This window comes from Meleagris gallopavo, chromosome 7 (genome assembly GCF_905368555.1).
Source record: "Meleagris gallopavo chromosome 7, MGAL_WU_HG_1.1, whole genome shotgun sequence".
In the NCBI taxonomy this organism is placed as follows: Eukaryota; Metazoa; Chordata; class Aves; order Galliformes; family Phasianidae; genus Meleagris; species Meleagris gallopavo.
The window spans coordinates 133,794-157,753 of NC_139410.1; the positions used below are offsets into that span (position 1 = coordinate 133,794).

Below are 23,960 nucleotides of genomic sequence, written 5' to 3' on the forward strand. Positions count from 1 at the left end.
GCCACCTGAGGCCAGTAACAATGCTGTATCACAAGGATCTTTATTATGACAACGCTTAACTGTCAAGTCCACAGATGACACCAAACTGGAGGAAGTACTGACATACTTGAGAGCAGGGATGCTATTCAAACCAACCTAGTAAGGCAGGAGGAATGAGACAGCGCACAATGTAATTTGCAGAAACTGAATCAGAGATACATACCCAGGAATGAAGAGGTCCTGGCAACAACAAAGGCTGGGAACTGAGAGATAAAAGCTGAGAGGGCCAAGGACACCCAGGGCTGCATTAAGAGGATCACATCCAGTAGTAAGAGTTATCTGTGACTCAGTAATTGTTAAAGCATTTGATTAACTTTTGGAGAAAAAGTGGTTAACTGCCAAGAATAAAAACCACATTTGAAGGAATTATTTGCTTAGTACAAATCATTATTCCAAAACTAAAGTACTGGGAAGATCTAAATAAAGAGACAGTCACTCATTCCTGGAATTGTATAAATTCAAGCTGATAGATACAGTACTCTTGATCTCCAAGATAAGCAGCTTTATCAAAGAAGCCACTACAATAATCAAATAAAAGATCTGCGAGGAGTTAAAAAGGGATTAAGAAAGTAAAACCTTCAGAAGCCATGCTTCACTTGTTTAGTAGTCAAGATTAGAGCTGCTTGTAAATTTCAGAGCTTAAAGCTCCTTTCAAGCCACAGTGACAAAGCACAATAGGCATTAACCAGACATTTCAAAAAAATGCCAGATGGCATTATAGATTAGTTTTCATTAAAACTATATGTTAATTTTTGCTAAAGAAAAAAGTAAGTCAGTAAATTCTAACAAGTTGTGCCACACCTAGAATTGAAGACTGACTTAAGAAAAAAAAACCTACTATGCTTCTAAAGCTGTAACCATTAGCTGGGAATTCAAACTGTCGTGCATCACATTCTCCTGGCAAAATTATAAAATAACTGATAGAAAAGTTGGAAGTATCTAACTGGTGCGAAAAGATTTCTCTGGATATCATAGTACAATTGTACAGTTCTACTTCACTTTCCCAACAGAGAAATAGTTAAGGTCTAGCATCTGGAGTTAAGGTAGAACAGGTTAGCTTAAAATATAAATAAAAGTAGTTACACAGGATTATTGCACCACTAACTCCATTGCTTTGTAAGCTTATTGAAATTTTAATCAGCTTGAACAACAAAGCCTGGCAAGTCCAAACCGATCTGATACTAAAGTTGAGTAGTCCTTACCAAGGCATTGATCTGAGAACGTTTAAACAAAGTAACTTAAAGAACTGCATATTAATACTTCAATTGCAAGTAAAAATACATATAGCTTTATATAACGTATTTTTATAACTCAGACTAAGAAGTCTACTGACAGTCTCTTTGGAGACTGTGTTTATGACATTCTTGCAGGGTTGAAAAGCACAGATATTATTTGGTAGGTTTCTATTAAATCAGGCTTCTCTGCCACCCTTGAAAGTCATCTGCTAATGCCAGCTACAATGAACGAAAACCAACATCTCTCTCCGTGATGCTTCATTACATCAGTTAAGACCATGTTCTGCAGGGAGATACCTATCTCTTAACTACACTGCAGTAAGATGCTTGCACACTGAACACAACCCATTACGGTCACAGCAGACAACAGTATTCCAAAGTCAGGATTTATATTATAGGCATAGTTGAAGAAGACTGACCAGACAGTGGCCAAAATAAGACTGGTTGATGTAATGGTTGACAACTTCTCAGCAAGTATCCTTTTAAAAATTGAATTTTACCACGTCTATACCACAGTTACTGAAAATTCTGTTTAAATGGGAAATTTAGTGATTCACTTCCAAATGCCAGTGACAGATCCTAGTTTAGCTGCGGTGTCAGAGATGGAAGCTTCCAGCCACCTACATCAACACTCCATCCAACCCTACATTGAGCACTGGTTAGATAAGATCAGAATCAAGAGGCATTATTTTGCTTATTGCAAACAACATAAAGAATATTTTGCATATCACTGTTCTATGCTGTTCCATTTCGCCTAGTTCAGTTAATCTTGGGCTTAAAGTACTTGTAATCTAATAGCCTAATTTAATACTATTGTTACACTGAAAGCACCAAAAGTAAAAAAAAAGAATCAAACTAAAAACTCAACAGCACAGTACTGCTTAAAACTGAGAGTATTCTGCCTGCTTCAAACTGACCAATCCATGATCCACAAAAGTGCATGTTATGTTTAGATATACTGTGTTTCAGTAGAAAGCAGTCTTACAGTAATACAACTGGTCACTTTGCAAACACACATCTCTCTCCCTGCCTGGGTTGAGAAGCCATGAGAATTTATACAAACACTCAGAAGTCTCTCTTCACCATCTCTTACAGCATGAAAAGATAGCTGCCTGAAAACATCTATTGAGGCCTGAGACAACCAGATCTTCTCCCACCAGGAAACCTACAACAGCATCCCAGAGAAAAGCTCGCACGCTAGGCCAAAAAATCCTAAGTGCAACTGCAGAATGAGACATGCTGACAAAAAAAAAAAAAAAACAAAAATCAAACAAAAAACAAAAAAACAACAAGAACTAATAAATAGAAATCCAGGTTGGAGGGGAAAACGTGACATGATTAAAAGTTATATTAAAGAACTTGACAGCTATAAGCAGGACATAATTTCAGGGGCTCAGATCACCTGTAGCACAACTCACAGCACGAAGACCTTGTTTTTAAAAGTACATACAGTGTATGTCCCACAGCAGGCAGCTGTCACTTATAACTGATGTCTAAAGTAACACTGATTGATGCTGTTTCTCTAATCATTTACCAAACCTTCCTGTTTAACGAGGTGAGCTGCACAATGGCAGTTGATTTACCTGCTGGCAGCCCTTTTCTTTGAAGGGTCACTGCTCTTAATTATAGTGGTACCTGCTTACTGCTCTGCATTTACAACTGTCAAGGTTTCCATTATAAACCCATTTTTAGATGTGTAGATTCTCTAATACCCTTCAAGTGCACTGTAGGTTGAAGTGTGGCACGAGGTCTTGAAAGTTTTTCTTTTGGTAAAGCAATCACAGCTAGTGCTCTCTATATCCTCTAACTCAGGAATGCAACTTTCTGCTGCTTCACTGTAGCAAGGTTATACTTTTTTTTTTTTTTTTGAAAGGAAACCTACATTCTACAGGTAGGAAAACCTTAAATGGAGAGACTGATAGCTGTTCAGATAAAACTGGCTTGAATCCAAAGCAAAACTTGGTATTCTACAAGGACTGCTCCAAAAATAATGCCTATTTTGTTACAAGGGCCCACAGTGTCACAGGCAGATGTCAGTGGTACAGCAGCGGCGACTGAACCTTTCCACAACATTCCATTACATGTTGTTGCCGTGTGACAGATGGCAGCAGAGGGGCAGTCTGACAGAATGGCATCTGGCATGGAAATGTGGATGAAGCAAAGGTGTGCCACTGAATTCCTCCATGAGAAAAAAAAACGGCACCCGCTGGCATTTACCAATGCTTGTTGAACACTTATGGAGACCAAACACTGGTTGAGAGCACAGTGAGATGGTGGGTGATGCATTTCAGCAGTGGTGACAGCAGGTCAACTGCACTGGTGCAGGTTTTTTGTTACCAGCACAGCACACAGGTTCTTGATCATCACCAGCAAAAATGCAAAGCTAATAGTAATAATTGCATTGGAAAACAGTGCTTTGCAGCTGAGATTTCTTCCTATCAAACAGTACTCGTTATATCGTTTGTAATTTTCATGGAAATAAGTAGTACACAGGTCACTCTGAAAGTAAGACCTCCCATCTCCTATCTTGTATTTGTTGAACTGAATTGCTTCCCTACATGTACTGAAGACGATCATGCCCAGAGAAGAACTAAAAACATGCCAAGTTCTCAAATACTGGAATTCAGGGCTTACGGCTTTCATGGGAACTGATAACTGCTACATGCAGAAAAAAATAAGAGTTTTGAATTACGTTTACAGAGACACCAACACAGTTGTCTTTCTCCCACCTACCCCCTCCTAAAGATCACCCCAAAAAACTTCTGGAAACTGAACAGACTGGATACAGTGTTCTGAAAACCCCTGTAGTAGTCCCTCAGTGGCATCATGTCCTTCAAACTTTGCACTGATAAGCCTATTAGCTTTAGACTGCAATACATTCATTGGAGAATAGAATTGCAGCGAACACGTCCAAATCTCCAGCAAGATTCAAGGCACCTTAAGTTTACTTTTTTTTTTTAATTTTTTTTTTTTAAATTGAACAGTTGACAGCAAAGACTGGGATTTTACTACAAAAGCAAAAGAGCTTATAAATGGACAGGCTACAATACATACTATTAATCCACATCCAGTATCTTGTTCAGAAAACCTCTGAATGACATTCAGCAATTAAAAACCAATAGTCAGTCTTAACACTTGGCACTATAATCCATTTTCGTGCTTCAGAATCACTAATTCATTGAACCACACAGTACCTGTTATTAGTTTATATATTTAACTGATTTTGTAATATATTATGCAAAAACCAAAAACAAGCAAACAAGAAAAAAACAACCAAACTGCTGACATGGATTATTTCTTTGGGTAAACTATGAACTGTGACATCACTCAACTTCTGAATAATCCTGATAAAAACTTGACAGGCATATTCAGACATTTATCTTCTTAATGCACACATTTTCTTTGTTTTGAACCATTCTGCTCCACAACTCTCTTAGTGCTTAAGAGGACTTCATACTATACGTATGCTGAAAATTTAAAACATACCTGGTAGCTATGTGTGTGCATTCAACACTTATATTGCATACATAACAGCAGCTGACTATGGCTGCTATTCTTCTGATATTGGCAGATATTGCTATAATGCTGGAACTGTCTGTAAGAGTCTACATGATACTAATAGCTTATTTTATGAAAGATGTAAAAGACTTAAGAAAGCAGAAAAGAAAGTTTCTTCATTTATCCTTGTAACTAAAGCAAAAAAGTAACTATGTACTCCTGAGAGTGATTATTTCAATTTTTCTTTCTCTATAGATAGGAGAGCGGGACTACCTAGAATATCCTGTTTTAGATATATTTTAACTTATAATCAAGTATTATGGTAATTTTGTTGCAGTTTTTCTACCTCCTTCAAGAAAGGATCAAGTTCCCCTTTATCTGTAAAGGAGATACCTTTCAATCTTTCACTGTGAGAACATTAACAGGTACAAACATGAAGGCTGTTTCTGTAACAAAACACATCAGCAAAAAGAGAGCAACATAAAAACAAAAAAAGTTGGGCCAAGAATCACCTCCACCTTGACTTCTGGTTTTATATTCACAGAAAAAAAATTTAAAAAGCAACTAATTATGATCAGCACTCACCCTAGTCTAAAGGTAATTCTTGTATCAGATCCTGTAAGAACAACATCAAAACTACACTTTTTATCTTTGAAAACCAAAAGAACACCTTGATCATTACCACTCTGGACAAGTTTGCAATGAGCTAACTAGCTCCAAGCGGTACCTGAAGAGCCTTACTATACTTTCAAGCCTTACCCATCACTACTTAGTAGCAAATTTGATATCCAGGAAAAAGCAAACCCTAAATCAAAACATTCAACAAACTCACCAGGCTACAGCAGGTCCTCGTGGAGCTGTGAACTTGCACCTTTTCCTCTGCCGAGATCCCAGAAGTTGAGACAGTCACTCCAAGACATCAGAGAAGGGTTCCCAGTCCGCAATTCATACTGGAACTGCAGCTTTATCTCAGCACGCCACTTCACTTCTTTCCTCCGCACTATTTCTTCAGAGAGATGTTTGCAACGTTTCTCCCTCAGACCCTACGCGGCCACCACCACAGAAATGGAAATTTCCTCTCACACCCAGACATGGCACCAGCTTACACCCTGCCCTGAAGCTGACACGCTTCACATTCCTCACAACGTACTTCACTAAAAACAAAAGCACCATTGACTAAACAAAAGAAACCCCTAAAGAAACATTTCCACAATCACAGGAACACTATCCCAGCTTAAGAACTACACCTCCGGCTATACCCCAACACCCTAGAACCCACCAACACCTATAACTCACACAGCTACTTCCCAATCTTAAAAACGACTCCCACGTCCACTGATCTGGCCCCTTCTAGCAATTTCTTCCCGCTAAACAGCCTCAGCTGTACCACCTCCCCACAGCTGCAGCTCATTAGCTCTCAGGGACCTGCAGCCCAGGTGTGCCATCTTCTTCATGTAAATATAGCTGGCTCAGGAGAAGGAAATTAGTGTAATGATTCCTAATAAGTATTTCTCTGGGCTGCCTGATTCTTCATTTTGCCTGTTACAGTGATATTATTGACAGGCCATTCCTTTGCAGCTTGATAAAGTGTTACTTGGGTGGGCAGATAGCAGGGTTCCATGACCTGACCTGCACATGGTGAGTGTTATTTGTTTCACAGAGATCTGCTACATACCCCACAAAAAACTACCTTTAGTTGCCTGAGAAAACGTGCTATCATTTGCTGACAGTTCTCCCTACACCAATCAAATATTGCCCAATTTAAAGCTTCTGAGGCAGTAACCCCAAAAAATGTACTGAGTTTCTATATGCAATATCAAAATTAGAGCAGCTTATTCCCTTTTCGTGTGCATCAGCACGTTTGTAATGTGAACCAGCCATTACATGCTGCTTGGTGGGCCATGGCAGCGGGGCTATAGACAAGATGGTGGAGAGGCAGCACTGCTATTGTGGGAGGATGTAGGGGCAGAGCCTGTGGGTTTGCATCAAAGCAGAGTTCAGTAATTTTGTCAGAGAAAGGTCTTGTTTGTTTATTTAGATATACATATATGTCCAAATATACATACATATGTATATCCTTTTCGTTTTAGAAGACTCAGGCAATGGTGTGTTTCCATGGAAAGATACAGTCATGGGCATGTAAAATGTAATATCGCACAGAAGTGAATTTCATGCTGTCTCACTATAGTATGAAAGCATACCTTGTGCTGATGCTACTGGATTTGTTTGGAAGAAATTCTGAAAGTACCTGGGAGACGTTTCTGTTAAGTCAGTTTTAACAGAGAAAGCCCAAAACCTATAGCTCATTAACAGGGTACCTTTGGCAGAAAATATTTACTTTCAAGACTTAAAATAAGTACAGAGACTCTGGTTAGCAGAGACTGAATGCTTTGCTGATTCATACTGTATCTAATAAAAGCTTAATAAAATAGAATATATCTAGCTCATGAAGTCTCCTGATGCTGTTATAATTTAGTCCACCAACAGCCTTTATTTAAAGTTGGATTCCATGAGCCTGTTATAATGAACTAAAAAATGCATGGATAAGCAATTATTTCTGAAAATGTGCCTCCCTATTGATGTGTATTTTGCACAGCCTGTATATCTTAATTGAATTGAAATGAGCATTGGACCCTAGGGTTTTTTTTAGGTCTAAATACACCTAATGCATTAAATACACCAAAAGCACAATGAAAACAACAAAAAACCAAACCAACTTCTACAAAGTACTGTACCTTAATGCGTTAACCCTGGGCACAGCATTTCTATTCTCCAGTAAAAACACACCAAAGCATTGCTCACAGTCCTACATAATCTATACCTATAAATTTTATATCTATAACCTTATCTACTGCACATTTTTGCACCCAACATTCTGTCACATAACTGCTTCTACGGTCTGTTCGCTGGCCATACTCTCAGCCTGGAAAGTACACGTATTTATTTCTTTACTTATTTTTATTCTTGAAGCTTCTCCACGAATACCATTGTCATCTGTGTTCAGATAGTGTTCTGTTTTATTTACCTTCATGGATGTCTGTTTCTACTGGTGTTGGATTAAAATTGAGAAGTGTTCTGAAATTTGCTAAATAATGTGTATTGTGTAGAAGATTGCTTATATCAAGATGAGCAACAACACCATCTTTCTGCGTATTAAGTACGCAAGAAGTTCATGAAGAATGATCTAGTTCAAAGTAACCGGAGTTAAAATACTTTTCCAAATGAAATCTTTTAAAAGCTTAAGAGCTCTTTATTCTTAGAAGTATTCTTTTCCTCTATCATATTTCCTTTTGATACTATTTGATACCAACTACTAGAGCAACGCTGAATAATCTAAGCCACCGATTAACCTATTTTTGAAGAGTATTTGAACTCCCAATGGGTTAGGCACAGATCTGAAGCCTCAAATGCCTTCCCAGTTTGAGCTGAACTTCTGAATACTTTGTTCACCAGTCACTCTTGGATGATACTATTGACACTGTTACAGAGGGAGTATTGTTGATTACTTTCCATTACTGTGACTGTTATACTGTCAATCAAAAACAAGAAGCTTGATAACATTCAGAGTCCAGCTGTACAAATGTTCTCTTTTTGGGATTCATTAGTTTGCTCCAGCTGGCATCTTTTCAGTCAGAAAAAAAGCATTTGTGTTTTCCTTTAGTACAAACAAAATTTTATGAAAATATTTTGCATAGATGTGTGCCCCAATTAAGAATGAATTTTCTTTAAAAAATAATCAAAATAACTCATGCTTAGACATTAGAATTGCAAATGATGCACTGTTAGAATGAATCTTTTTATTCTACACTTTCATAATCTGAGCAAAGATCATTGGTAGTGGGTGAAAATGCCCAGAGTATTCAATAGACTTGAAATCAAAGATTGAAAGATTTCATTGTTCTAGATGGAGTTGTTGCTTGAAAATTAAGATATGTTAATTCAAATACCAAGTAATACACATTGAAGGGTTGTAGTGCAGCAGTGGACAAAGAAATGAAGTTCTACTACTGTTATGCATTACTAAACTCATTTCACCTGTAAGGAAAAAAAAATTGATTTCATTCATCTCACTTAGTTGCTTCTAAGACTGAAGAATAACTCCAGTTCAATGACACCAGCTGTACTGATTACAGGACTGTAGCTGGGGATGGCAAGAAGGGACGACAGGATAGCGACACATGTAGCTTCATTAGAAGATAATAAAATCAATCTGTCCTTAACAGAATGTAGAGCGGGAGCTGTAGATTCTGTTTGTTCCTTACGTCTATGACTTTGTGATGCCTCAGTGTTAAGCTATGTTTGACTTTTTCACTGTATTCATGTATAACCAGAACACAGACTAAAAGTACAGTAACACACAGAACATTGATGCTTGTCAATGTTCAGTACGTATCTTGATAAAAAATACAATTGTAATTAAATGATGAAACAGTTCAGCAATATGGGCTTGATTCAAAATCACATTGAAGACAATGCAAAAATTTTCAAATCACTTCAGTAAGATTTAGAGTAAGATTCTGTACACCAAAATACACTGAAGCAATGTAGATTTTTACCTGTATATTTTTTGAAGAACAACTTTATTTTATTTTTGGAAGTTCAGGTTATAAGAGGTGAGGGCTTTTTACCATTTTTTAAAAGTATGAATAGTCATCCTGAATCTAATGAGCCGTTCCGTGTTCTGTAAGCATTTCTATACATTGCTGCCACAATGACTTAAAGTAAAAGGTCATATACTACTGTGAATGACAAGGAATGTACTTAGGTGCTCGGTGTACTTGATTCAGTTCTAAATGGTTACTTTCAAGGGCACCACAACATCTGATCTTATCAACATTTTCTGGTGAAACTAAAATTTCTTACTCTGACTGGGTCTCAGCTTCATTTCAGTTTAGGAGATGCGAGAAAATAAAGACAATATTTTTTATAATGCAAAAGGGCTTTTGTTTCTCACTCTATTTACATATTATTTGTCTGAAGTAAGAGTTTTAAACCATAGTCTTATTTTCTTACAAAGGCACAACCAGTCCCGTTTACCAGAATATGATTATATGCATATGAACAAGCAGAATTGACACACACACTGCATTTGCTCGTGGTTGGCATACAGACGTGGAGTGGAAAAAAAGCAGAAAGTAGTCCTTTAAGGAAATCCTGAATATATAAAATTATACCTGAGATCTGAACATTTTTCTTTATCTTGTTTGTTTTGAAGCAACCTATTAGAGGTATAATTCCTATAATAGGGGTTTGGTTTAGAATCAGCTTTTTCAAATAAGTAAATATGAGATGAATGTGTGATAGTCCCAAACTAAAGGATGAGGGATTTAGTCTATCTTGAGTCAACAGGATCAAAATGAATCATACTTGCACATAAATTCTTTTGTGTGCAACTGTTTCATGCAGAAACAAGTGTTCATCTTAATACATTTCCTTACCTCCAAGTGCAATGTATTGTTTTTCTCTTATGACTAGTGGAAAAAAAACAAAAAACAAAAAAAAAAACCCTCACTATCTCCTGGTGAATTGACATTGTGTTAATTCCATTTAGTTTTACATTTCACATTCCAAATTTGGCCTGTGCAACTGTTAATCTCAGGTAAAGTCTTTTTTTTTTTTTTTTTTTTTTTTTTTTAAATTTGTCGGCAAGTATAGATCTTGAAAATAACAATTCTTCGGCGTCGCTTTTAGAGATTCTGAGCATCCCAGACCTTCACTGAAGCAAGATATATTAGCCAGGTCAGGAAAGTAAAAAGATTTGTGCTTAAACATACCTTGAGGCACCATTAAGCCTTGTGCAATAGATTATTGGGAATGTTCTGCACTGTGGATGGCCCCTTCTGTGCTACCCAATACCTTAAATCTCTTTCATAGAAAAACACATACCTCATATCTCAAACTCTGATAATAATAGCAAAGATGGTTTAACTTTTAAAACGTATTTTTACTCCAAAGCAGTGCAAACTCTTAAGGCAGTGTCAAAGTACAGAAAAAGAAATAAGAAAAGTACTGTTTCCTTCAAAGCACCAAATGGAGATAAAGTTTTGATGTTTAGATTCCCAACACGTAAGCTACTGATATTAAGTATTCTTTGACTTTCATGTTAGCTGCTAGAAAATAGTTTGGGTACTGTTAATATTTATAATCTGCTGTATTTTGCATTTTATTACAAAACATTTAATTGTTTGGTCTGGCTCTACAGAGAGTGAAAACAAAACAAACACTGATTTCTGTGGAAATGTTTTGCAGCTCTTCCTACGTTGTGAATCAAATTATATGATAACTGGCTCAACTTGATGAAATTCTTATTACTGTGGCACAGCTATTAAAGTTTACCTTATCATTTGCAAAAAATGCAAAGTAATTTAAATCTAAACATCTTAAAGAAAACATACAGAGCACAGAAGGAATGAAGGGATGAGAGAAACAGAGAGAATGAATGGAAAGAAGAATGGAAGTTGAGGCCAAGTGCATTACTGGTGGATTCCGCCAAATAGCGGAAAGGCAGATTCTATCCAAAGTTCTGTTTTCCTATTATTCTGAACTGTGGATGCAGTTGCTCCCTAGTAACCCAGTATGGCAGCTGTGCAAACTCCACTTTACAACCTGGTATTTCACATATTCATTTGGCATTTAAACTCCACGAGGCTCCTCTTGAGTGGGTTAATGCATATACTAAGCATTTTTCTCTGGAATGGTAGAAATACCATAAAGATCAATCCGTACCTTCCAAAGCATCATTAGATCAGAATTAGAAACTCTAAGTTATTGCTGGTAGCACTAGCCAAACCAAAATGCCACTTGCTGCCCTCTGTTCGCCACCAGAATGTATGATGAGAAGGAATATCTTCCAGAAGGCTCCTGATTCTACGTTTTGCTAAGTTCCCTCCAGAAAAATTTGAACTCCCAGAAATTTGACGAGAAAAAAAACCACCGAAAAAGGAACAACGTGACTTTAAAAATGTCTTTAAGTAATACCTGCAAATAGACCACTTCTGGCCACACTTTCGTTTCCCTAGTGCATCCTAAGCAGTATCAGCACAGCTGATCGGACAAAATTATTTAAGTTTGAAGAAGATTCGTGTTGCTGTATCCTCATGGGAGACAGGCTGTAGACTGCTTATTGTATCTCACTTATCACACAGCTTTTGCATAGAATGTCTTACAGATCTACAGAATTTCTGATATAATTTACTGAATCTTTTACACTGGAAAAGCTGAAGTCATTGGGAGAAAGCACTTAGATAATGCTTGTTAATTCAAAAATTAAAGTCCTTGATTAACATAGAGTGAGTGTGTTCTTATTAATATTCTGGAGGCTAAAACCCTGTTGTCGCTTGTAGAGATTCCAGTTCTGATTAAATCACAAAAAAAGGCCTCTGCTGCCTTGCTAAACAGGACCTGGGCAGTCAGCCTGTAACTGTCATCCAGCTGAACTTGCTAGACATTGGCAAAAGATAGAGCAAGCTATAGAAAGTTTCTCAAGCCTGTGCAAGAGTAATTTCCTTTCCATCTGCCACTGTGGAACACAGCTTGATTTTCCCAGCCAGAAAATCTTGTGAATGCCTGCAAGAATTATGCCTTCACATAGTGTTACTTGGCTTATGGTTCCTCCAAGACCATTAGCAGAATGCTTTTACGGAGATTTTAGTTTAGCCACTTCTTTAGAAGTGCCACTGTACTATAATTTTTGTTCTGCTAGTTGTCCAGTGTAGTAGGCAAAAGTTAGTGTCATTATGTAAAGCAGCTGACTTCAATGCTAATTTAAGATGCCAGTTTGATTTATAAAACTCAGAGGTTGATAAGACACCCAGTACAGACACCAGAGTGACTTCCCCAGCAGTATGATCTGTTCCTTCTTCCATATTTGTTTTGCCTCTCCTTGGTCTTTGCACCCACAACACATGAAGTCATCATATCTGCTGTTCAGTCAGTCCTCTAAGTCTGAAAAAGACCTTGGGGAACCAGATAAGCTCAATGAATGATCTAATCTGAACTAAATAGGAACTTTAGTTATGACATTGCAGTAAGTGATATCTAAAGATGTTTCGATTAAAATAAAAAAGAAAACCCACCAAATATCTCCTTTCTTTCCACCCTTTTCTTCATTCTCATGATAAGGATAAAGTGAATTTAAATATTTATTTTTAAAATACAAGAAAGCGAAAAATGAATTAATTTCTGTTTATAACTGCATCTGTAGATAAACACCAAGAAAATAACTGTTTCATAAGCTGGAAGCCTTTTTCATATAGGAACAAATCACTATTAATATATTTGGGATTACATTAAAAGGTTTCTAATCTTTAGAAGAATCAAATGAGAGAGCAGCTTCCTAATAAAGCTTTGTAATAAAGCTAACATAGTAAGTTCGATCGGTTTATGATCATGGATAATTACAATAGCTGAGACTGATATTTTAAGGGTGTCCAGAAGTGAATCCTGTATTGCTGTCTCTACATGCTGAGGTCCTTGATGAAACAAAGTTTCAGAGCAAAGAAATGACACAGGAATACACATTATTTTCGACTTTGTGCTACTCTCCTTTGCAAACCCAAATATGCAGATGCTTATGCAAAGCAAGCCACGTGTTGCTGTTTGCATTTAACTGTCTACTCTTGCTGCAGAAATCAAGCCTAATTCTAGGCCCTCATGGCATCACGTGTCTTTTGTCTCACATACAGCAGCCGACAAGACCTCCGAGCCCTTGTTCAAACGTATCACTACAATATCTTGCAATTAAATGAAAGATGCCAGTGCTGTGCAGCTTCGGGTATGTTTTCTGTGCTTCTGCAATACAGCCTTTGAATTTAACGCATTTACTATGGCTTTTGGGAAAGAATGCTCTTATTTTAACTCAAAATGTAAACTACTGCAGGAGGATTCAGCTTGAGCTTTGGAAAGAGCACAAAGAGGCACATTATTACTAACTCTGCCTTATTGTTAGGATTATTTATTGTGTTGATAAAATGGTCATAATTACTCCAGCCCATTTTTCATTATGCTCTTCATTGCTATTTAATTTTCACTTCTGTACCTCTTTACACACTTATTTAGAAAAAAATATAGAACATTTATCATGGTACTGCATTCACAGACAGATATGCTTCCTTTGATTAACTCCCATTTTTCTGGTGGACAGCATTTGTTTAAGCAACAAGTAGCGCTTTCTTTTGTGCAGTTCTCTTTGTATGCCATTGTGGCAATTCCTACTTCTTGTATTTAGTTTCTGCGTTACCTGGCTCATTACGGGTCTTCTTAGAATCAAGGTCATGAACTATCCAGTGGTAGTAAAAACAACAGAAATAATGATACTTCATCAATTTTTTTGATGGCATACCGTCTTTGCAGTAGGCCTGACAGTGAACTAGTTGAGTTTTACAGCACTTTTTACTGGGTTTAGTAGCTAAGACATGTACAAGTCCTGTCAAGTTCTTAAGCTATATTAGCTTAATGAGGCATATGTAGTCCCTATACTCTTTGCAGTTATATGGCAATTTTGTGATTAATACTAATTAATTGCACGTTTGAGGGGAATACTGAAAATCATCATCCAACCTTGACAATGAATACAGCAAAGCAACATTCTAACAAGGTGTCAGAGAGGCAGAAAATAGAAAAACATACCTTGGTTTTCTGCTATGGCAATTTGAAATCAAACAAGACTTGTTCTAACACTGCAGGGAATCCCAAGCAGATGATGACAGAAGAGAAAAGGATATTCTAAGTCTGACTATAGATCAGAGGTTTGAAGACCATGTTAGAGTATCTTCAACATTTCACTTTTCTCAAACTGACGATGAGGGAGTGGGACAGAAGATTTAACAATATTCACTGAATGGGAAGTAATCAGGGGCGTGTTACGTGCTTTATAGATTAATGGCATTTTAGGAACTGGAGCTCCTGTTCCTCTGACTTCTCTTTAGGCAATTTGCTCTGCCTGTTCCAGTGCTATTGATTTGAATTACGCACTTAATAAAATTAAAAGAGACTGTAAATGGCACTTAGCTCTTCTGTCAAACTTTTCACGTAAGGACATCAAATCACCATTCAAAATTCTTACCACGCTTCCAGCAGATGTGTTTACATGGGTATCAAGGCATCAGGGAGCCCACTTTACACAGCCTGGCCTTTGCTAGAAGGGCCTGCCTTCATTGTGGTGGAAAGCTATGAGAATGTTTGTCAGACACTTTGTTCCCCTTTGATGTGCATATGATAGATCAAGGTACATGGGCCATTAGAGTGTATCTGTGCCTAACCCTGGTAACACAAAACGGACTTGCCTTCCTTCTCAAGTAGAAAAAGCCTGCATTTTGTGGCACAGCAATACACGCGTTTTCTTCTTGTTGAATTGCCAGTAGTGGAGAAAGATGCTCTACATTTCTGTTGCCCTTTGTGTATTCCCATGCTTCTGAGAAATTCAATAGGTTTTTGTAAGAATAGGGGAGAGATGAGTCCTGATTCTAGGGAGAGAAACTGGCTTATACATCAGCATGTGATGGGGAGAGTAGGCTGAAAACAAGATGGAATACGCACATTCTGACTACACAGCCCTGCAGACAATAGAGTGGGAAGAAGCTTTTGGCAACAGTGATAGAATTTAGTTGAATAAACAGTCACAAACCTGCACGGCTCTGTGTGCTTTTTACTGGAGTTGCACAATAGTTGTACATAAAAAAATAGAAATGCCATACAGGGAAAAATCACAGACACTTTGAAGTCAATTTAAATACAAAACAAAACAAAAACCTGTCCATAACTCAAATAGGCCAGGATTTCACTTTGAAAAGACAGCAGAATTGTTGCATAAAAGAAAAGAGTAGTATTGAGAAAGAAAAAATTCCTTACGCTAGAAATTAACAGACTGAAAAATAGTTTCCTGTGAGAAACATCTGAAGTGCTATTCTATGAGCTCATTAAAATTTTCCTGGACAAAGCACTTGTGAATACACTGCTATCTGCTGGATGAACTAATAGACCTTTTTCATCTTTTCACTTTTACTACATTGCTATAGTAAAAGACACCAGAATCAATTCTTTCCAGTGATTCAAGGAATTATTTCACTTTACAAGCTAGAAATATGCCAATTCACTTCTCCACGTCCCTTTAAGGTGACATTCTACTAAAGTGTGTTAAATTATTCCTAGTTTGAAAACTTGTACCAGTCTTTTCCTACACTCAAGTCACTTTACACATTTTTGACATAGATTATATCATTGATGTTTTGCATCTTAGCTGGTAGAAAGCCATGGTTTCTGAATTTCATTTTGTTTCTCCTACAGCACAACCACAAAGCAAAAATATCATGCGTGGATTAGCCTTTTATTTTAAAATGTGGTAATGAAGTAATGATATAATGACTGAGACAGGAACCCTACTTCTGTGTAAGTAATTCTTTTCTTATACACAGTAAATGGAGAACTATGTTATCCTTTGTTCCAGATGAATGGGAATTTAAAAGCAAACCTTTTGAATAACTCCATTTCTCATCAAACATGGTTAAGCTTCTCAGGAATTTAACAAAAATATGACTGGCAGTGTGTTTTTACCTAAAAGAAAACTGAAAAATGGCATAAATGTGAAGATGCACAGAGATTGTAAGTAAGTAGAAATGATGTCCAAGATGAATGAAGGCTTTGCCTCAATCTTAGCAGGATTTATAACATTGGATATTCATTACAAGTACGGAAACCACTTCCAGAAGAAAATGCAAGAGCTACAGAGTAAACTATTGTGATGGGGATAGTCTTACTGTAGGGAATGAGTGTAACGTTTATATTTATTTTTAGTCTTTGTGAATGTGAGACCAAGGCTCGGTTACTGTTAAGTCTCCTCTGACACTCTTCTTTTAAAAAGACTGTGAACACGAGGGACGGAAGGTTGGCCAACATCACTGGTGAAATCCTGACCCCAGCAAAAAACAGTTTGAATTGCTGACTTGATGGGTCCAGGAATTACCTTGAATAAAAGACAGATATTCTCCAAAATGTACATTTTATCTGGCAATGTAAAATATCTAGTAGCAGAAACAGATTAAAACGTCAAAGCCTTTATGTGCCTTGTGCTGGTTTAAAGCATGTCACATTTCTATGCACCTCAACAGAAGTTCCCTCTCCTAGAGCCACCGGTTTATTTTCTCCTTTAAAGAACTAGTAGTATGCTCTCTGAAGGTTGTGCTACATTGTACTAAGTTGCTTGTTCTAGCAATACAAGAGACAATGTCCTAGAACAAAGAAAAAGGATAACTGAAATTTAATTAGTCTACTGAACACCCTAGATGTTTTTAAAGGAAGATGTACATAAAAAGGAATGGCTTTTCTTCACAAGTTCTGCTTTTTCTCCTTAACTACAAAGATGAACAATTAGGTAAGCTCAGTATAAAAACAAAAACAAAAACAAAAAACATCACTGCTTTATTTTTTATATGTGAGAAAATCTAGCGAGAGATTATGAAAGAAAGAGGCAGAAGTATAAATGCCAATAAAACTTATAAAGCAATTTACTATGGTGTAAAACCTGATTTCTGCATAGGTAAGTCCTCAGTTTTTATGCTCACTCAAGCTGAATGACATGCAGAGCAGTGTACCCAAATCCTAATAGTTTCATTGGGACATATAGACTGGCAGTTGATATCAGGAATAGCGATGATCTAAATCATTGTTTTTGCACACATGTATCTGGTCACAGATATCAATGTTCCCTGAAGGATGAGATACTCCTCTCTAAAACCAGAGGAATGAGGAATGGGAAGAGAGACTCTGCTTGTATTTCCAGCTCTTGGACTGTACAATTATAGCAGCATAATATAAATTCAAGAATATATTATAGAGATTTTATTTTCTAATCTATTACAAAGTCAGCCACACGTGAAAAGTACTAAACTTATGGAAGAAGAGCTACAGTCATAAAGCCCTTTAACTTCTCTTTCCTCTTCTCTACTACAGGAAAATAAATCCTTCCTTCCGAGCTTCCAGGCCACTCTCATATTTAGCACAGTTAAAGCCAATTTCTCATTACCATTTAGTTATTTTTTATACCAGAGCTCCTAAACATACCTGTCTTCTATCTGCAGATGAGGCTCAGGTGCCATGGACCAACAAAAGTAAACATGGCCAGTTCTCTGATGTTGTCTTGCATGTCTCAGGCTCAAAGTTGAAAGTCCATTACTGACTCTTCAAAAGTAATTTCAAAATGCAAATGCACTGGCTAACAGATCCTTGTCTCAGAAGGATAGGCAATTTCCTTGCCCCATGCTCATTCATTTTTCATAAAGAATGAAATATAGGGCAGAGTTTTATTTGTTGACAGTTATCAGCAGCAACTCAGACTCAACACTGACCTAAATTCTTCCTGCTCAGAAGCGCTGAAGTAGAAAATAACGAAGGCAGTGTTGTTTCTCAAATGCAAAACTTGAAATTCCTGGAATGCCTGTTTAAGGCCTTCACTTCTCTGATTCCTTCCAGTAAATTTTTATTGCAGACAAATTTCCCTATTTGTTAGGTATTGCAGTATTGAAATAGAAACCCTAATAGAACAGTTTCTCCATCTCCTTCTCTTTAAAAAACATAAACAAAAACAAAAAACCCAAACAACAACAACAAAAACTACCAAAGGATTTTTTATAACAAAAAGATTCTGAATATCACTTACAAAAGAGTGAGAATCCACGGCTTTATTCCCAGTCATAAATTTTTTAATTTTCATGTGCACATGGAATTTAGTGCTGAAGCATAACTATGAAATAACTGCAAAGAAATGGTTGTTGCTGATGCTGTCGCTGCTGTTAGAAATTAATCATTTAGCCATAGTAAATGTTTAGAACTTAGGTGTCTTTGTCCTCTGATGCCTTCTTTACAAAGGGGAATATTTTTATGTCAGAGAAGATCCTTGTTTATGTCGTTCGGTACCTTCCTTGTGATGCAAAACTTTAAGGAACATGTCTTTGAGAAACAACCGAACAACATCATTAAAACTGGTGCTAGCATGTGTCAGCACTTCTAACAATATTTAGCATCAGCAATACATCAGTGACATTTTTATTTTACTAGAAAAAAATATTGTGCCTAATGGTAATTAAAGCTCTATGTACAACTTTGATATCTCAGCGGGAAATCCCTCCTTTCAGCTGAGAGGTCTTAGGGGAAGATATAGATAACAATATGGCAACCTGTCAGTATCATTGTACCCTCAGGTTGGTAGGCAGCCAGTTTTCTCATGTACTGTCTCTGAATGTCAAAATATCTCAAATGTCTTTCTTTAGCTGTTTCTCTTTCTTGTATTTACTGTGTTCGGCCAACAACTGATTTCTCCCTGTCATTAGGGCTTTTTTTTCCCTATGCAAGGAACTGTCTACCTGTCAAAGATTTCTGTTTAGTCCCCAGAGGTGAGAAGAGCAGAATAGTACGACTGGAGAAAATAAATTGCTCGGGAGCATTCCCCACTGTGCTGAATCCAATATAGAAATACAAATGAAAGCAAATAGCATAGCTAAAATCTGCCAGCGTTGTGTTGCTTGGAGCTTCTCTACACAGAACACAGAGAAGCTTGACTTCCCTGGCATCTGTTATGTTCAGGAACAGTCTGCTTTTTTCTAGTGGTAGTGTTGATTTAAAGTAATTTTATCACAGTGTTTGTTGTAATTAATCTTAGAAGTGAAAATACATTCTTTGCTTTTTAATTCAACTTTTGGATGTACCTGAAAAAAAAATATATATTTTTTTCCTCTAAAAAAAAATATATATTTTTTTCCTCTGGTGTTGGAGGACTTTCAGAGGACTGCATATAAAATTAAAAAATAACACTCAACTCTATTTCTCTACAGAGCATAACTCCACATACAATCAGGACAAGCTCTGTGCAGCCTTACTTACATGAAGGCTTTTTGTGCTACGAGAACATCTGTAGAATTGGTTCTACTGTAGTTCTGTGAAGACAAAGGGAGAACCAGATAAAAACACAGGACAAGTTACGGAAGAGCCTGTTACTGATGGCCCTGATGATAATGTGCAGTTGGGGGAGAAAGTACATGTTTCATAATTGTCTGGTGTGTATTGTATGGAGAGATGTTGCCCTTTTTCTGGCCTGAATGTCTAGTGTTACTCCGCTTCACAGAGCAAAAATGCATTTTCTTTATGTGTTTGGTCTAAGAAATGGATGGAGAAAGTCATGCAGGAAAATGCAACATCTGAAAATGGATGGTCTTGGCAAGGCCCCTGCTATCCATAGCTGCACTGAAGGTAGGTCTGAACAATACCTTTATTTTATTTTATCCAAACAACTACTACACCTATGGAAGGTTCCATATGGCTTATGTATGTCTCAGGGTATCTGTCACTGGTTGCAGCCCCTACATGTTTCGTTTGCCATTAAACCGTAAGTGCCAGCTTCAATAAAAGAGTGTTCTTACCGTAAGAGATTCCTCACGATACTTCCCCCATGTACTGGTGCTACTCGAATCCAATGATGCTCAAGGGAGGTCTGGACTATATCAAATGGCTGTGCAGATAGGTCCTCACTTCAAAGCCGACTGAAAAAAAGGAGCCGAGGTGAGCGTTAGGCATTCTGTTAACACAGCTTGATGCTCCATCTACGTTCCTATACTTAGCTACTTTTCTGTAAGATAAATTTGAATGCAGTTACATTTGGGAAATATAAAAGAGCATGGATGTATTGCGTGGAGTAGGTTGTTTCATACGCTGCAGAAAGTTCTGCTAATAAAAGATGTCACTTTACTAATATAATTTTATATTATTCATACTTGCATATTGAATTTTCACTTTTCATATTGTAATTTGTATTTGATCCCATTATTATACTTTCCTAGACTGCCATACCTCACTGGGGAGCTGTTAGATTGAGTATTTGGTCTAGTTTTATTTTCTCATTCCTGCTGTTCCCTTCAGAGGTGTCGTTAAGCTGAGAATTTGGTGTTCTATATTTTTAATAATTTGTATACCTCAGAGGGCTCATTAGATCTCTGTACCTATGACTGTGTGTGTGTAATGTGTATATACAGAGATTGATAGATAGCTAGTCAAACATGCTAATACATTTTTTTTCTGTTTGTTTGTCTGGGAGGAAGAAATGAAATTAGGTACGTAAATTGGGAAACTTAAATATGTCATTGCTAATTAATTTGCGTTGAAATAAGGAGCTTATATCCCAAGTTCCTTTGAAAATCTGGCTACTCATATGCTTAACTAAGTATGGATTAAAGTATTTAAATATTCAGATTTTTATGCATGAGCAGACTACTCATCTACACGTAGGTATGGGTGTATATTAAAAGTTACACGAATGAATAAACATTTCCATTCATTTGTACATCAATGTAACACAAAGGCTATTCTACAATGTTGTTGAGAATTAGAAGAGGCTAGCTTAGAAAAATAATGTAATTTATATTTTGAAAGTTGTTGGAAATCCATACTCATACTGCAGCACACTTAATTGTTGTCCACACTATTAATATCGTTATTAATGTGTCTGTAACACTGGGAATACAGGATCACATTTGCAACCCCATTGATTTGTGAAGCATCTCTACTACCATAGAGAACAAAAAATAAACCTTTCTGTAGAAGTTTAAATTCCTTCTTATCCTCACTGGGTAGAAATTCTTGGCTGTTTTATATGTGCAGGTGCGCGTGGAGAATCTACGTTACGTCTAACACCTGTACAGTGGTACCTTTCTTGTGTATCCTATGTGTGTCCCATTGTTTTTCTGCCATTTCAATAAAAATCCTTCCTCCTTAACTTAGTTTTGAGACCAAAAGTCAAAAGATGAAACCAACTTTTAAAGTAGGTACCTGACCTCACTAAGTCATTCCTTACGGCTCACTGAGTAGCCTATTTTGTTTGTGGTTTTGTTCCCTTGTCAGAAAAAGTTCCTAGAAATCTGATGTGAGCCTGAGATCAAATTCCACGTGAAAAAGCAGCATTATTGGACTGAAAAATAAATTAATTCCATGGCAAATGACACATTATTTTTTCACTGCAGGGCTTACTTGTTATGACAAAATTGGCACAGCTCCCCTGTGAACAAAATGGAAAAGTTCTGAGGGGTAATTCTTACTGAAAATAGACCATCATTTAAGACCATTTGCAGGTATGAAAGATTCCAGAGCGCACAATAATCAAAAGGCCCCAAAAATCTACGTGGAAGCTGTTGCAGCCATTGCAAGGGCAAGTAGAAGAGAACAGTCTGATGTGTTATGAACTTTCTCTGAAATCATCAGATGGGCTTGTTTCAGTCAGAGAGAAGTCATCTGAAGATTACCGTCCTGCTGTCTGCTTGCCTACTACTGGAAAAAAAACGATCAGATCAGCTCCCATCTGTTTTGTCATCTATTGGCATTGTGTTTAGTTGTGTGCATAGGAGGAGCGATTCCAGCATGTGTGGTGCATTGCTGGCATTGCTCAGTAAGGAAATAAATTCATGCACCTGGGAAAGATAGCATAATCAGCACTGGTTATGCTGGAAAAGAGATTCTCCTTCATCACTGAAAAAATATCCCTTGTGCAAGAAACTAACTCACTGGAACTCCAATGCAACCCCAGATTCATTCTCTAACTGTCACTGTTAAAATACTCAGCTCTCTTCATGCCTGTCACAAAAAGAAAGATAATTTCACAATCTTAGTAGACATTTTCCAATATTATAAGCACCCTCGACCATTTCCAAGTGGTTGGACTCACAAAGCTCTGGACGGGGAATTCAGGAGCCATGTGGTGTTTGGTGACAGTCTGAGATCAGAATAGGATGAGTACTGATCCTGTACGGGAACGCTAGCTCTGCAGCACATCTGATGTATGAGTGTTTGTCTCTCAGTAGTGCCAGATGGATATAAATCTGGGCTTTCAGGTTTTGGAGTGCTAAATTTGTCAAGATGGCATTGTGAGAATATTAGCTGCTAAACTCAGCGTTCACCAGAAAGGCTGCTCTTGATGGCTCCTGATAAGCTATGTGAAACGTTTGTCATTTGTACTTTTCTGAAAATTTCTTCCCGCTGTTTATATTGCCTGGGTTTTAAAACTACACTTGCTTTAAGCTACATGAAAAAAGATGTAAGCAAGCAACATAAAAATCAACTATGTTATTTAAGCATTTTTTACTAATTAAATGTCCCCAGATTTTCCTGTTGTTGCGATAGATTTTTGAATGTCTACAATCTCTTAAGAACAATCATAAGTGCACTGATTGCTATTTCATGTTCTTGAATACGAGACTTAGCTGTAAGCTTTCTGCAAAATCAAGCAAGTACTCTCCAATGTGTTGCCTGCGCATGTACAGTGTGCCAGGATGTACGGTGCCATCAATTGGTTTATTATCACTTGTTCATTCCAAGCTTTTGATTGCAGCCATAAACCCCAAAAGGACTCATTAAGTCTTTTCTCACGTTTATTTCCATGTACTTGGAACTTGCTTAAAAAATAAAGGTTTTAACCTCAGTAAAACTTTCTTGAATACGTTTTGAAAATCAGACCAGGTCCTAATTGAGCAGAAACTGTGATCTTTCAAGAGGTGCTTGGGTCTGCATGCATCCTGTCATTAACTTTAGGTTCTCAGAGTATCTTTCCCCTTACAACTTCTGACAAACAAGCAAGGTGAGCTCTTTGAATCAAAAAAAAAAAAAAAAAAGCAGGCCACTTTCGAATAGAAACTTACAATGTAAGGTGCAGCTAGAAAGGGAAATCAAGCTCCAAACCAGAAAATACAGAATGTACAGTCCGGGGAAATGTTATGACACATAATTTCTGCAGATTAGCCTGCAGGAAAACAAGAAAAACTGTTTTCTAATTTGCATTTAGTAGAATGATAGGAGAGTGACTATGTGGGAAATGAACTTTGCCTATGTCTCCTATCTTCTGTGTGCCCAACTGAAATATTTTGTATTACTTACTGTTTGCTTTCTTGCATAACAATACACATTTGGGGAGGAACTCAGCCAGCATGAATTGGGATGGCTCCATTGAAAAAAAACAAAAATGCACTTCTGTTATTTTCTACCAATTCAGGACTCCTTTCTTGTACCACGGCTACACAACCCTTTGAAAAATGACAGCAATTTTTTGTATAATAACAGAATGCTGTTTTTTGGGCTCTGGAAAACAACTCAAGCTTCATACAACATTATGTTCAGTAAAAATATTTGGCTTTGAGAGCATGATGTCGATTTCCCCTACAT

The 23,960-nt window shown here is 37.1% G+C and overlaps 1 long non-coding RNA gene across 1 annotated transcript in view; it reads right to left on the minus strand.

The window, feature by feature from the left end:
* LOC146543918 (uncharacterized) overlaps positions 1-23,960 on the minus strand; it is a 138,373-nt gene that overhangs the window by 59,829 nt on the left and 54,584 nt on the right. Inside the window, exon 5 of the long non-coding RNA XR_014884442.1 lies at positions 20,180-20,299. This is a non-coding gene — a long non-coding RNA (uncharacterized LOC146543918). The remainder of the gene's footprint in view (positions 1-20,179; positions 20,300-23,960) is intronic.